We start from the raw sequence: 15,396 nt of genomic DNA, 5'->3' as shown, positions 1-15,396 counted from the left end.
GAGCACCTCCCTCCCACCCCAAATAGGGACACGGCCGGCGGCGAGCGGTCAACCGAGCATGCAGCTGCCTCTCCGCCTACGTGGACGAGGAGGAAGCGTTGCTCTGTTTTTATTTTATTTTATTTATTTATTTATACATTCAATTGAAAACCTGTGGGCCTCGAAATCTTTCTACACCTAAAAAGAGAGATAGGGTCTCGTGCACATACATACAGGCTTCGTGTGCGCTCCTGCGACCGAAGTCCCCCCGGTCTGACAGATGGACCCATCAAGGCTCAAAACAATGAATATAGAGTTAAATACACCAGAGATCTATTAACTTGTGATAAGGTTTCAGTTAGGTTCATCAACTTTTAAAGTGACTTTTTGGATCCATAGACTTAGTATGGTGTATCACTTAGGTCCATAGCTGTCCACATTGGCTTCTCGTGCTGACGTGGCCTGCTGATTTGTCCTTCTAAAGCAACTATTGACGTTTCATTTCGTCAAACATCCTGTGAGCACGCGAGCAGGTGAGCGAGGGGACGTGAAGAAGACGCTGGACAAAGCCGACGCGTCGGTGGAGGTGGCCTCCGCGTGCGGGCTGCCGGTAGCAGTGGCGGTGGCGGCAGCAGGGCATCGAATCGCTGTCTCCTTCATGTTCCTCAACCTGATGGCGTTCGAGCGGCTGCACGTCGGCGCCGGCAACGACGTGACCGCGTACGTCTTCTTCATGGACAACATCATCGACTCCGCCAAGGACGTGGCGTTGCTCAGCACCGGCGGCATCATCCAGAACGCCATCGGCAGCGACAAGGCGGTGGCGTAGCTGTTCAACAGCATCTCCAAGGACGTCGTGCTCGAGCCGCAGAGCTCGCTGGATGCTGTGCAGCGGGAAGTGAACGCCTACTGCAGGAAGCCGTGGAACTTGTGGCGCGCCAACCTGGTCCACACCTACTTCCGGAGCCCTTAGGCGTTCGTCGGGCCTGATCTGCCCGACGAGTTCTACCTCTCGGTTTCCCTCACCATCGGTAGTAGCTCATTATCACAGGAAGATCGAGATCATCGTAACGTGACATTCATAGGGCTGGTTCTTGGGCCGAAGGAGCTGGCCATGTCGGTGCTGAACGAGAGGTTCCCAGAGCTGGGCCTCGCCGAGTCCGAGGTGTCGGAGATGAGCTGGGTCGAGTCGGCAGCACGGCTCGCCGGGCTGAGCTCGGTGGACGAGCTCACCAGCAGGGTGTCCAAGACCAAGTACTACGGCAAGAACAAGTCCGACTACGTGCAGCAGCCCATCTCGATCGAGGGACTCCCTGGCAGCGATGCTCCGGTACCTCTCCAATGGGCCGCCGGGGGGTATGTGACCATGGACCCCTACGGCGGCGCCATGGCACGCCTGAGCGCCACGGCGACGCCGTTCCCGCACCGCGCGGGCAACCTGTACGCCCTTCAGTACGACGTCACCTAGGACTAGGACGCCGACGAGGCCGGCGGCGTCATAGAATGGCTCCGGTCATTTGTTTGTACTATGGGTACATGACGCCGCACGCGTCCTCCAACCCACGCCGCGCGTACGTGAACTACATTGACATCGACCTCATGGGCCGGGATGAGAGCCTCGGCCCGGTCAGGTTGGCGTCGTCAGTGAGCCATGCGCAGCAGCAGCAGGACTACCTGTCGATGCTCGCGTTGCAGCACCACCAGCAAGGGAACCTGCAGGGGCTAGGGTTCGGCCTCTACTCCTCTGGAGTGAACCTGGATTTTGCAAACTCCCATGGCACTGCTTCGTCGATGAACCACTGCTATGTCAATGGCGGCATGGCCTCCTCACATGAGCAGCACCAGCACCATCAGCAGCTGCAGGATCAGCAACAGCAGTGTGAGAATGAGACGCAACAGAGCTCCAACAGCTGCTCCTCCCTACCATTCGCCACACCAATCGCTTTCAATACGTACAGATCGATCGTATTCGTACGTGACGACGACGATATCGATGGCGCCGACGACAATGACCGTGCCGCAGCCGGCGAGATCAGTGAGGCCGCAAAGTAGTGGCGGGGCACGTGTGCTCGGCGAGCGTGTCGTGCCACACGCACCCGCTGCTGGCGGACGTGGACGACCAGCTCCTGGCGCTGCGTCCATGGACGCGTTGTTGCCGTTGTCCTTCTGCTTGCCGCCAGCTCCCCAACTGCCGCCGCCGCCGCGGATGGCCCAGAACACGTCCTCGCCCATGGCTCTGCGGTCCAGGACCCTGCCCACCACGTCGACGAGGAGCGCGTCCAGCACGTTGTCGGCCGCGAGCATGAACTTTTGGGACAGCGGCCTGAAGCCGCCGCCGGAGATGTGTCCGCCCAAACTGATCGTGGAGCACGACGCGGCGGTGACCGCCAACGACCTGTTCGAGTTCGACGACGATGCGAGTGCCACCGCGTGATAGACCTCGCCTAGCGTCACGCCGGACTCCGCCCACGCCGTGGCCGACGCGGCGTGGACATGGACCTTGTTCAGGTTCATGAGGTCGATCACGACGAAGGGCGCTTTGCCGTCCAGCACGCCGCCGGAGACGGTGTAGGACTGACCCTCGTAGCTATGCCGGCCGCTGCGCACGCGGATGGCCAGCGACGCACTACGCGCGCAGAGGACCGCGCGCTGGAGGCCGCGCCGGGAGGTGGGCAGCACGACGGCCTTCGGCTTGCGAAACTCCGGGGCTGCGAAGCGGAGGTTCTGGATGAAGAAGTTGAAGATGGTGGCGTAGCCTGGAGACCCGGCCATGGAGAAGTTACGGACGCCGGAGGCCCGTAGGCAGGACGACATGGACCTGGCGCGCACGCCATTGTCTCGCGGAGACAGCGATTCGATGCCCTGCTGCCGCCACCTCCACTGCTACCGCGTGGCGCGCACACGGAGGCCACCTCCACCGACGCATTGGCTTCGTCCAGCGTCTTTTCCACGTCCCCTCGCTCACCTGCTGGTGCGCCCAGAGGATGTTTGACAAAATGAAGCGTAATAGTTGCTTTAGAAGGACAAGTCAGCAGGCCACGTCAGCACGAGAAGCCAATGTGGACAGCTATGGACCTAAGTGATACACCATACTAAGTTTATGGACCTAAAAAGACACTTTAAAAGTTGATAGGCCTAACTGAAACCTCCTCACAAGTTAATGGATCTATGGTGCATTTAACTCATGAATATATGTATCGATCTCCTCATCAGCTCCTCGGCGGAACAAAATCTTTCCGCATGATGTAAGTGCATCTAGCCCTTTTAAGTACTGCAGGACAAGTTTAAGGGTTGTCGGTGTATTTAACTCTTTTAAGTACTTAGGTAAGCTTACTTTCAGAAAAAAAAAATGATAAATACTTTCTACAATTCTATTCTCTTACGGTTTTACCTCACTACTGCATATCTACTCCTAAAGGAAGGTACGATCATCTGTCAACAGACAAGATTAAAAATCCATCTTAAGCTGTCCCTATGGTATAATTTGTTACTTTTACTCGATAACATCATAACAGAATTCCACTTGGTTTAAGAATAAAGTTCTAGATTCTCACCTGGAAGGCACATATCCATCCCCCGATCAGATTAGTATTGGACTTCGTACAAATATGGAGACTCAAGCCTCGTTCTTAACCCTTCAGAATAAAAAACAAAGTTACAAAATAGACGATAGATATCAGAATATTGTATGGATTCCGAAGAGTAACATCAAATACACACTTTCATCTTTGAATTAGGGACAAAATTAGGATCAGAACACTGAAGGCAAGTGACAGCAATAACCATACATTGTCAGACCAAATGTGCGCTGCATGAACGTGGAAACAAATGTTTCTTCAACAACATAGGCCAGGTTATGCATCCCAGCATGGAAAATTAAATTTACATGATAGGACAAGAGAAGTGTTGGCTAATTTTGCTAGCAAGATTCAGAGAACAAGAAAAATAACTGAGGAAGAAAAAAAATTAGTTTCAGTTTTCAAGACTGGCTGCTGCTAGTTCATCAAATAAACAAAACCAAGAGTTACGATCACAAGCTTCTTTTCGTGGTATATCTTGATCACAAGCTGCAGGCTTAATTTGTGATCACTGAATTCAAGGAGAACCCCATTCGATATACAGGCATTGGAAAGAAAAGGGCAAAACGGATCTGTTCAAGGCATTTGTCAATACCTGAGGAGGGCTTAGGAGTCATTGGCAACGTGATGCCCCGCTGGACCGTTGAATGCAATCTCACTGCGATCCGAACAGACATTAAAATCGTGTAAAACATCTAATCAGATCAAACAAAGCATATACAGCTCTGAGTCCGATACCAAGGCTTTACCATTCGAGTCTGATCTTATACGAAGGCTAAGTATATCCGTCAAAATTCCGACTCCGAGAGTATGATATGTAAGAAGCTACGGCTCAAAAAATATATATATATATATATATATATATATATATATATATATATAGACACACACACACCGTGTACGCCATCTACAGGACCTGGCGGTGTGGGAGCGGTTCAGGTCAGGCACCACTAGGCTAGCGTACGCTGACTCCGAGAATGTAACGTCGTCGTCTATTCGGTGATACCAAGGCCTCGTTTAGGGGGTGTTTGGTTCCTACAGAAAAATTTTAATCTCTGTCCCATCAGATGTTTGAATATATGTATGAAGTATTAAATATAGACGAAAAAAATAACTAATTGCACAGATTGTGGCTAATTTGCGAGACGAATTTTTAAGCCTAATTAGTCCATGATTTGACAATGTGGTGCTACAGTAAATATGTGATAATGACAGATTAATTAGGCTTAATAAATTCGTCTCGTAAATTAGTCTCCATCTATGTAATTAGTTTTATAATTAACTCATATTTAGTTCTCCTAAATAGCATCCGAACATCCAATGTGACATGGACTAAAATTTAGTCCATGGAACCAAACACCCCCTTAGATTGCGAAAAAATTTCAACCCGATGAATAGTACCACTTTTGTCTTATTTGGTAAATATTGTCCAATCGTGGACCAACTAGGCTCAAAAGATTCATCTCGTGATTTCCAACTAAACTGTGTAATTAGTTATTTTTTTACCTACATTTAATACTCCATGCAAATAGCTAAAAATTAATGTGATGAAGAGAGAGTGAAAAAACTTAGAAATTTGGATGGCATCTAAACAAGGGCCAAATCTCGGAGCCCAGCTCACGTATCCGATACAACTCATTTTCCACTCGGAGATCACGTGTTCGCGTTCTTTCTAATTCTGATACAAAGGCCGGATCTACGTGTCCATGGATCTCATGCATCCACGTGAGGTTTATTCCCTCTCATTCAGAACCATGGAGCTCACCCGTTCGTGTGAGGTTTAGTCCAAAAATCTAAGGTCCTGGTGCAACGCACGGGCATGTACTTAGTATAAGTATATAGGTATATATAATCTTAATCATTAGTAAATAAATTAAAAATTATTAGGATGATATTACATTATTACTTAGTACTAATTATGACGAGAATTAGTTTGATATGGGCACCGTCAACGGTGGTCATAGTCGTTAGCATGTGTCAGACTTTGTCCAAGAAGAAAAAAAGAGATTGGAAAGGAAAGAGACTAGCGAGCTGCGAAGCGATAGTCTCGCACGTATATCAATGAACTAGTCCTTCAGGCGCGCCCATGCGCGCGGTGCACGGGCCCCACATATTTTTTTTGGAGAAAAGAAAAGAAATAATCAAAGGTGGACTGTTTTTTGATTTGAGAAAAATCAGAGGATGTTTTCGCAAAAAATGATGAGAGTGTCTATGGAGCGCGGGTTGAATTTCGATAAAGTGGAGGTCTTTTTTGCAAACAAACCAGTGCGCATCTGTTCTGGACTGCGCAGTGATTTGGAAATAACATGAGGCGTTTTTTGTAAAACATTCTGAGAGGACGTCTGGAGCGTGGGTTAATTTCCGAAAACTGAAAAGGGTTTTTCGTAAAACGACCGCGGCTCGCCCGATCTAGACCGTCCGCGCGGCCGATCGAACGGCCACGAAATAACAGCGACGTGGACGCGCTGGCTGAGCGAGCTGGCCACAACGAATCATATCTTTAGACACGGTGTCTTTGCTTCATCTCGCGTAGATTTACTCTTTATTTTTTTAGTGTCTCTCGCTGCCGATTTGTGCACCAATTAATGTAGTAGTAGATTAGTACATATTTTTTATTTTAGAGGCTTAAACGTTCATGCCTTTGTTTAGAAGCAAAATAGTAATTTTGCTTTGTTTTTTAATCTTTGGGATTTTAACCCTGCATTTTCAAATTGAAGAAAGAGTTTTCTCTTATTTCGTGAAGTCCTCTTATTAACGGTACTGACTTTTTGTTAAAAAAAGGACAAGTTTAGTCATGCGATTTTGCCCCTATTTTATTAGAGGTCTTATAATTTTATTGGAATCAAATGTTTAGGTTATATTTTGACAGATTTGACAAGGATTTCAACGACAAACCTGAGACGGTTTGTGTACATTTTAAATCTGGACAGAACTTGACACTTTTTTTACCGTGTCCACCAATTCAGGGCAAACACAGAGAGGCCATGGTGCAGCCCGGCCCCATAACATTGGGGCTGCCCTTGATCCCTAGCACCTTGTCGCTCCACTCGCCGAAGAAGATGTCTGTTTCAAGTCTCAGTGATCATTGCACGCTCGTGAAGACACCGACACCTTGGCCAGCACGACGTTGAAGCTCGGAATGGTAGAAGAAGGAGTCATCTAGGGCCTGTTTGGTTGGAAGCCTGGACGACTTGCCTAGCAAAAAGTGTTGTCTAGGAGTTGCCTGAAAATTTCATGAAATCTGTCTGACCAGGCAAACTTGAGAATGACCTGTTTGGTTGGAAGCCTGTGCCCGAGAAAGTTAATAGTAGAAAACTTTCTAACTTACATCTAATTGATTTTGTTATACACTTTGATTGTACTATTAAATGGTAATACATCAATTAATCTAGCAAGAAACATATTTGGATCAGATTTTTTTTTCAAAAAATTTTCCGAAGTATTTAATCTAGTCATGTCAAAAAAATGCAAGAAAATCATGATAAAGTTGTATAATATTGTGATGTGTATATATTCTAATATTCGCTATGTCTAAAAGCTAACACAGGCTGCTTCATCTTCTATTTATATATGTCTCCTTGTCTCCTAATCATGATGGCGTAGGGTCACTAGCCTAGGCAATCACGCTGCAACGTCCGGGCAGTCGATTTCGATATCCTGGCCATAGGCAGCTGTTGCCTCGCAGGCAACTTTTTAGGGCTCCAAGCAAACACGGTACAGGCAGGGTCTAGGCAATAGTTTTTTTCAGGCAACCTCAGCCCAGGCTCGTAACAAAACAAGGCCCGTGCCACTAGACTCTGCGCGCGCAAGCCACGTGCTGCCTTTCTCCACGCCTGGCCTCGCGAGCTCATCCGACCGCCCTGCGTCTGTGTGTGCCCCAGCTCATCAACCCGTCACACGAGCCTAGCCGGCTGACCGCCACACGCATCCGCCGGGTGAGCCCACCCGGCCATGTGAGGGAGCGTTGCGCCGCCTCGGATTCTCAACCCGGCCGTTCCAGTCCTCCAGCCATCCAGCGCCATCGCGGAGATGCTCTCCAGAGCGCCACCTCGCCTGTCGCCTCTGATGACGAGAGCTACCCTGAATCCATCAGAATTGTGAGAATCCTCTGCCGATAACTCTGTAGCTTGCATTGTGAGACACTGTGCAATAGGAATTCTTACAAGGCCATGTATTATTTCACAAAAGCACAATGGGTAGATGAGCCATCTTGCTGTGCATCTCCACACCAAAATGGATCGATACGGATGGGCCTATTCTACCTCAAATCAAGCAGGGTTCATAACCTGCACACAAACATGCATATGTTGTTAGTTGGACATTATGTTAGAGCAAGAGACAGAAGGAGGCTAGATAATAATGGGTAATTAAGGTACCCAATATTTCATGATCCAATTAATTAAGATGTTTTTATCCTTCTTTGTTAGGTTTAGTCCCACATCGGTAATTGATGGTAGGAGAGCACAACATATAAGGCGGGGGCAGCCCTCACCTATCAGACTTGGTATTTTGGGTTGAATTAGGCCTGAGACCTTGGTATGTTGTGGACTTGGGCTCAAGGGGGTGTCGACTCATGCGTATAGCAAGCTAGGCCAGATTCGCTGCACACTCTAACATTCTTTTTTTTGTCATCCCCATCAGGCATCAGCAGCAGTGCTATTAGTAAATAGCGTCAGGGTATGCCCTTCTCAAAGCCAATTTTGGGTGCAACTCAAATCATAAATTCTTCTATTGATAAAGCTTTAATGACTAGCCACAACTGAAACAAGCGAACCCGTTGGCACTCAATAGTGTCTCAACATGGAATATGGGCAACACCAACAAGTTCCTAGCATCAAGTAAGTGTTGGAAATTAATTGGCACAGCAAATGGCGAAAGAAACAAGCAAAGTAGGAAGAAAATGGCGCATGGCTCACTAGAGTCGGCCAGGCTAGCTCGCTAAGCTAGCTAGGCTGGCCTAAGCCGACTCCCCTAGTCAGCTAAGCTGACTGCCCCTATTCCCGGCTGAGCCACAACGCTCATGCCCATGAAAACCGGCTTAGCTGACTTGGGATTCGACTAAGCTGACTTTTCTGTTGTTTTCGAGTCGGTTTTATACCTCTTTTGGACGTGGGAAACTTGAAGAACATGTTTTGGACTTGTTTTCTACTAGGATATGACTATCCCCACTATATATATGAGATCCCTCTATATATATGAGAGGATCACGGCCGATTAAGGATCCCAACTTCGAATCATCAAAAACACATCTACTACACCTATTTACCCTCTCTCTCTGTATCCTGCTGTTCGTCCCGTCTCTCGATGAGATTTGGTGGCATTCTAGTGGCCTTGCCGACCCTACGACAACCTCCATGTGCTCCTTCCCGATGGGTCTTCTCGGGAGGTGTTCGTAGTCTACCAGACAAAGAATGGGCTCAACATCAGCCTAACTGATCTCTAGATCGGTTTTGTCGATCCTACTGCGTTCTAGCTACGATCAAGGTCGCGTGTCGACCGTGGGCGTGCTAGCTCTTGCCGGTGTGTGATCCGAATCCTATTCGGCGTCAACACACTTTTTGGTGACTCTGCTAGGGAAGAAGAACATCAAGATCCAATCTACTAGTGACATGTTGGGCAACAACAAGCCTAAGGATGGTGGTGATCACACTTATCCCTTCAACCAAAGCAACATCAACCACCCTACGTCCATTGAGGAGCTTCCCGATGAGCTTTGCCAGAAGCTTTAGGGCAAGCTTGATGCCGATCTGAAGGCTTTCTTGGAGAGCTGCACCAAAAATCGACGTGACAAGGTCACCCAATACCATGAACTTAACTTCGGGGATTCTATTGTCTCTACATCTGATGTGCCCGAGGTAAAGGTTAATGAAGAGGTAACCGATCCTTATTGTACTCATGCTAATTATGCTAAGATGTTAGAAGATGAAAGGACAATCAAGGCAAACAATCTCATGAATCTTGCTAACATGGTTTTCATGCGCATGGATAAGATAAAGGGCAAGACGACCGATTGTGTAGATTTATTTGCTGATGAATCGGTCATTAAGCAACCTCAATATGGTATGCCTTTCAATTTTTATGAAAATCAAGGTCTTTATGCAATAGCTAACAAAGCCAAATCGGCCGCCTCTTCGACACTTGAAACTGATAAGGTCAATTTAGGTGGAGCTAGCACATCTTTACCAATGGTCACCTTTGCTCCCAATTCGGGTTGTAACACATGAACCGATCAAGGACCAGCAGTGAATCGAGCTTCGGCAGGGATAATACGGTTCTTCCTAACCCGCCGAAGTCCCCAAGTCAAATCTCTATGCTTAATACTGCACCCACAGCTCCTATTACCGATTTTAATGAAGCTATGAATTGGCTTAAAGATGAATTGTCTAGATCCATTGAGTAGCTTGGGTGTGCAAATTAAGCCAGTAGGAATACTTATCATAAGTCGTACGCTTCCACTTTTGATTTCTTAAAAGCTCCCGATGGTTGGAGGGTCCGTGTGTTCGAGCTCAATGGGAGCACTGTGTATGGCTGTTGTGAACATGTTCCTATGTTGTAGTACTATGTATGGCTGTTGTTCTAGCACTATGTATGGCTGTTGTTCTAGTACTAAGTATTCAATGGTTGTGAAACTGTGTGTTCCTATGTCTGCTCTTTGTTACTCCCTCCGTCCTGCAGTGCATTCTAGCATTCAAAATTTGTCCTCAAATATAATGCATCACTATGCCAGATTTGGACATCACTGTCGGCATCATCACTGCCGGATTTGTGAGAACCGGCAGTGATGTACCTTCACTGCCGGTTATGAGCTTGAAAATGAGAAAATGATTGGGGCTAGGCTAAAACCAACAGTGAAGCACCACATCACTACCGGTTTGTGGCTTGAACCGACAGTGTTTTGGTGGCCACTTATCACTGCCAGTTCAAGCCACAAACCGGCAGTGATTTGGACCTATCACTGTCGGTTCTACCCAAGAACCGACGATGATAAGCCTACAGCACAAAAGGCTGCAGCCGTCCTCTTCTTCCTCCTCTCTTCCATCCCGAGAACAGAGGCGCGCGTTTGGGCCCTTCCCTCCATTATTGCGGCTGCTCTTCACCATGAAGCTAGCGCTTGGATTTTGAAGAATAGCTTGATCTTTTTGCTTTAAGGTTACTAACAAACATCTACTCCTTTGATTTTGTTGCTTAATTAGCTTCGTTTTGATGGCTACATTGCTTGATTCTCATTCTAGTTCTTTCTCCATTCTAGAGAGCACTTTTCCAATTGGACATTTGTGCAAGGCTCAAATTGTGGCGAATCCATCATCCAAACGGTTGGTATCTATGAACACATTTAAATTCCTAGCTAATTATTCCATAGTGGTCAAGATCATCATTGTTAGTATGTGATGTTATAATTAGTTCTTAGAAGTAGAGTAGAATAGATGTTCTTCATTATTGTGCAATAATTATTTTTTACTACGATTTTCAATTTACAGGGCCGGGGCTACCAATTTTAATTTTCCAATAATTAGTGTACAATAATGTTTTCCAAAAATGGTACTTTCGAGCTACAATTGTTGTTTATGAAGCTCGATTTCTTATTAATTCTTTGTAATTACTGTCTCAGTATTTTTTGTGTAGATATGGATCAAGAGTGGATGCATCTGTCCCGAACAGACAAGCGGTACATGCATGTCATCAGCCAGTTTATCACCGATGCCAAAGCCCATGCTGGGATGGGAACCCTGTCTTCTGCCCATGCAAAGATTGCAAGAATCAAAGGAATTTTCGTTAAATTGAGTCTATATGATCACACTTGATTACCAGGGGGTTCATGCCAAACTATACGATATGGACTATGCATGGTGAAGTTGGTGTGAATGTTCTGCAGGAAAACGATGATGATGTGGACATGCCTGACATAGTCATCCATGATGCTGACGAGGAACCCGGTGTCAATACAGAACCTATGGCCACAGTTAATAATGTGTTTAGGAACACGCTAGCTGACGACATCGAGGATCACGATGGTATTTCTCAGCTGCTATGTAATGTAGAGATCGGATGTCTTAGTGAAAGACAACTGAGAAAGCAAGAGAAAATGAGACAAGATGGCAAAACACCATTGTATAGAAATTGTCCAATGAGCAAACTGGAAGCCGACATCATGCTGTTAGAGTTCAAATCGACAAACGGATTGAGCGATAAAGGCTTCGATCAGTTGTTAGGTATAATAAGGAAAATGCTCCTAGAAAAAAAGGAGTTGCCAGAAAAGACATACTTGGCTAAGCAAATGATCTGCCCCATCGGCCTCGAGGTTGAAAAAAATCACGCGTGTTCCAATGATTGCATATTATACCATGGAGAAAAATACAAAGACTTGGACAAGTGCCCCAAGTGTGAAGCTCCACGGTACAAGGAATGACCGTCAGATGAGGGTACCAAGACCAGAGGAGGTCCCATGAAGGTCGTTTGGTATTTCCCTATAGCTCCCCAGGTGCATAGGCTATTTGCATGTGCAAAGTCAGCCAAGTTGTTGCGCTAGCATGGCGAAGAGCATAAGAAAGATACAATGATGAGGCACCCCGCTGATGGGCATGACTAGAGGACTATCAATACTATGTTCTATAAGGACATCAGTGGAGAGGTAAGGCACCTTTGGTTTGCTTTGAGCACAGATGGGATGAATCCTTTCGACCAAGTTAGAAGCAATCATAGCACCTGGCCAGTGACGCTCTGTATATACAACCTTCCACCTTGGGTCTATATGAAGCGGTCGTACATCCAGATGCCACTACTGATTCAAGGGCCAAGACAACTTGGGAATGACATCAATGTGTTTCTGGAACCAATGATCGATGAACTAGTGGAGATGTTTGAAAAGGGTGTGCCGAATGTTTGGGACGAGTACAAAAAGGAACATGTCACGATCAAGGGAGTACTTATTGCTACAATCACCGACCTGCTAGGTCGAGGTTCGTTGTCCGAAGATAAGACAAAAGGCTATACTGGATGTGTCAAGTGCTTGGACAACACTGATATGGTAAATCTGCCAAATAACTCAAATATAGTTTATATGGGACACCGTAGGTTCCTACCTAAGGATCACCCTTACCGTAGGAACAGAAAAAATTTCAACGGTACTATTGAGAAACGCTTAGCTTCAAAATATCGAGACGGGCCTATGATACTTCGAGAACTCAACAAACTAGAGGTTGTCCTTGGGAAGGGGGACAATGTAGTAACAGCGCCTGATGGGAGCGTTTGGAAAAAAAATTGGTTTTTTGGAAACTACCTTACTGGCCATTTCTGAGTGTACGCCACTGTCTTAATCCCATGCACATCACTAAAAACGCGTGTGCTAACACTCTTAACACCTTGATGGACACTAGGGGGACATCGAAGGATTCACTAGCCACACGCTTGGACATGCAACACTTGGAATCAGGAAGGAGCTGCATCACGTGCATCACGTGGAGCTGCAACACGTGGAGCTAGAGAATGGCAACACTTGGAACCATGAACATTGAAGAAGGAAGAAAAGCGTGCGCTTATTTGTTTCTTCAATGAACTCAAAGTCTCGATAGGCTATTGTGCGAACCCAAAGAGGCTAGTGAACATGAGAGAACTCAAGTTCAACTATGGCCCTATGAAGGCCCATGACTGTCATGTTATTATGACTCAGCTGCTCCCTATTGCCCTATGTGGTATCCTCCCCCCAAAGGTCCGTGCCCCAATCATAAAGCTTTGCTCGTTCTTCAACACGATCTCAAAAAAGGTCATTGATGTGTTCACGCTAGAGCAGCTGCAGCAGGACATAGCTGAAACTCTCGTTAGGCTTGAGATGCATTTCTCGCCGACTTACTTTGATATCTCATTGAATCTGCTCATTCATCTTGTTGACCAAATTAGAGCCCTTGGCCTAATGTACCTGTATTAGATGTTCCCTTTCGAAAGATTGATGAAAGTTTTCAGGAGGTATGTTAGGAACAGATTTAGGCTAGAAGGAGGCATAGTTGAAGGATGGTCAACGGAGAGGCCATTGAGTTCTGCACATATTATTTGGACATCAAAAGGGTCAGAGTTCTAGAATCTCGTCACGAGGGAAGACTACGTGGCAAAGGAATGATCGGGGAGAAATCTGTTACCGTAGACAACCCTGTTTCTTTCAGACAGGCACAGTTCGTTGTTCTCCAGCAAGCCGAGGGTGTGATGCCATACATTGACAAGCATAGGCAATCACTGCAAACTCTGTATCCGAGCAGGTCATAGGCTTGGCTGGATAAAAAATATAAGGAGGAATTTATCAACTGGTTGCGACGTTGCTTGCTTGGAATAAAGTTGGGTAATCAACTGGATGCCTTAGTCGAGGGACCTTCGAGTACATATCTTAAGTACCAAGGGTATGAGATCAATGGATTTATATTTTACACAAGAAAGCAAGATGGAAAGAGCACATACCAAAATTGTGGTGTTTGTTTTGATGCTCACAATGAAAACGGCAACGTGTAGGCGACATACTATGGTTTCATAGAGGAGATATGGGAGCTAGCCTATAGTCCATTGAAGGTTGCTCTTTTTCGCTGCCAGTGGGTCCGGCTCGAGGAAATCAACACTGACAGCGAAGGGTTCACTACTGTTGATCTCACTAAGACTGCATACAGAGACGACCCCTTCGTCCTTGCAAGAGATGTTATGCAAGTCTTCTATGCAAGGGACAACAAGACAAAAGGAAGGCTAAAAGGAGTCCTAGAAGGGAAAAAGAAGATTGTCGATGTCGATGAAGTGACGGACGAAGAAGACTACAGGGGCTATCAGGAAATGCCTCCATTCGGGGCGAACGTACCCCTACCTATCCTTCAAGAGGGTGACAAACTTGCTTACGTATGGCTTGATCACAATGAGGCCCTCATTGTTGATGCACCTAAAGATAGTTAGATTATTGTTAACTATGTAATCATTATGCAGACATTGTATCAGTAATTCGCACTGAATATCTAATTTATATTTTGTGTGCATCTCTATAATTTAATTGTTGACTATGTAATCAAATATTGAGATGATGTTCACAAACACTATTATTTGATAATTATAGACAATTAATTAATTATTATAGAATTAAATAATCAAGACACAAATTTTTGTGTTATTTTAGAATATAAACTAACTGCATTATTTCTATTAATAAATAAATAAAGAAAAGCAAACTAACCGAACTCCCTATCCTAGCTCAGCGATTAAGGTTGTACACTCTGTACTCTGAGACCCACGCTCGAATCCCAGGCGGGCCAAACTTTTTTGATTTTGTGTTTATTATTTAGTAGTGCATTACGATGGGATAAAAGAAAAAGAACAACTAATTCTAACATAATCCCTATTCTAGCATAGTAGTTAAGGCTCCAAACTAAGAACCCTGAGACCTGAGTTTGAATCCTAGGCTCAGGAAATTTTTTATATTTTTATAAAAAGGCTACGAGACAGTGATTTTTTAATATATTTTTACTAAAGGGCTGCAATGGCGGCAGGGCCCTTCACTGCCGGTTTTGGTTTTAAAACCGGCAGTGATAGCGCTGCGATGGCAGGCTCCAAACCGACAATCATTTTTTTAATATTTTTTTACTAAATGGCTGCGATGGCGGCATGGCCCTTCACTGCCAGTTTTGGTTTTAAAACCGGTAGTGATAGGTTCTATCACAATCGGTTGCTCAAACCGACATAAAAGGCCCCATTCACTGTTGGTTTTTAAACTAAAACCGACAGTGATGTGTAGATGCTCCACACATGCCAACAGTGCTCCCACTGACCACAATAGTAGGAAAACTGCTCCCACCTACCCCGACAACTTTAGTTTAGAAAC

Source organism: Miscanthus floridulus, chromosome 9, assembly GCF_019320115.1.
Source record: "Miscanthus floridulus cultivar M001 chromosome 9, ASM1932011v1, whole genome shotgun sequence".
NCBI classification, from domain to species: Eukaryota; Viridiplantae; Streptophyta; class Magnoliopsida; order Poales; family Poaceae; genus Miscanthus; species Miscanthus floridulus.
The sequence above is the reverse complement of the archived record's forward strand: the minus strand, read 5'-3'. Positions refer to the sequence as shown.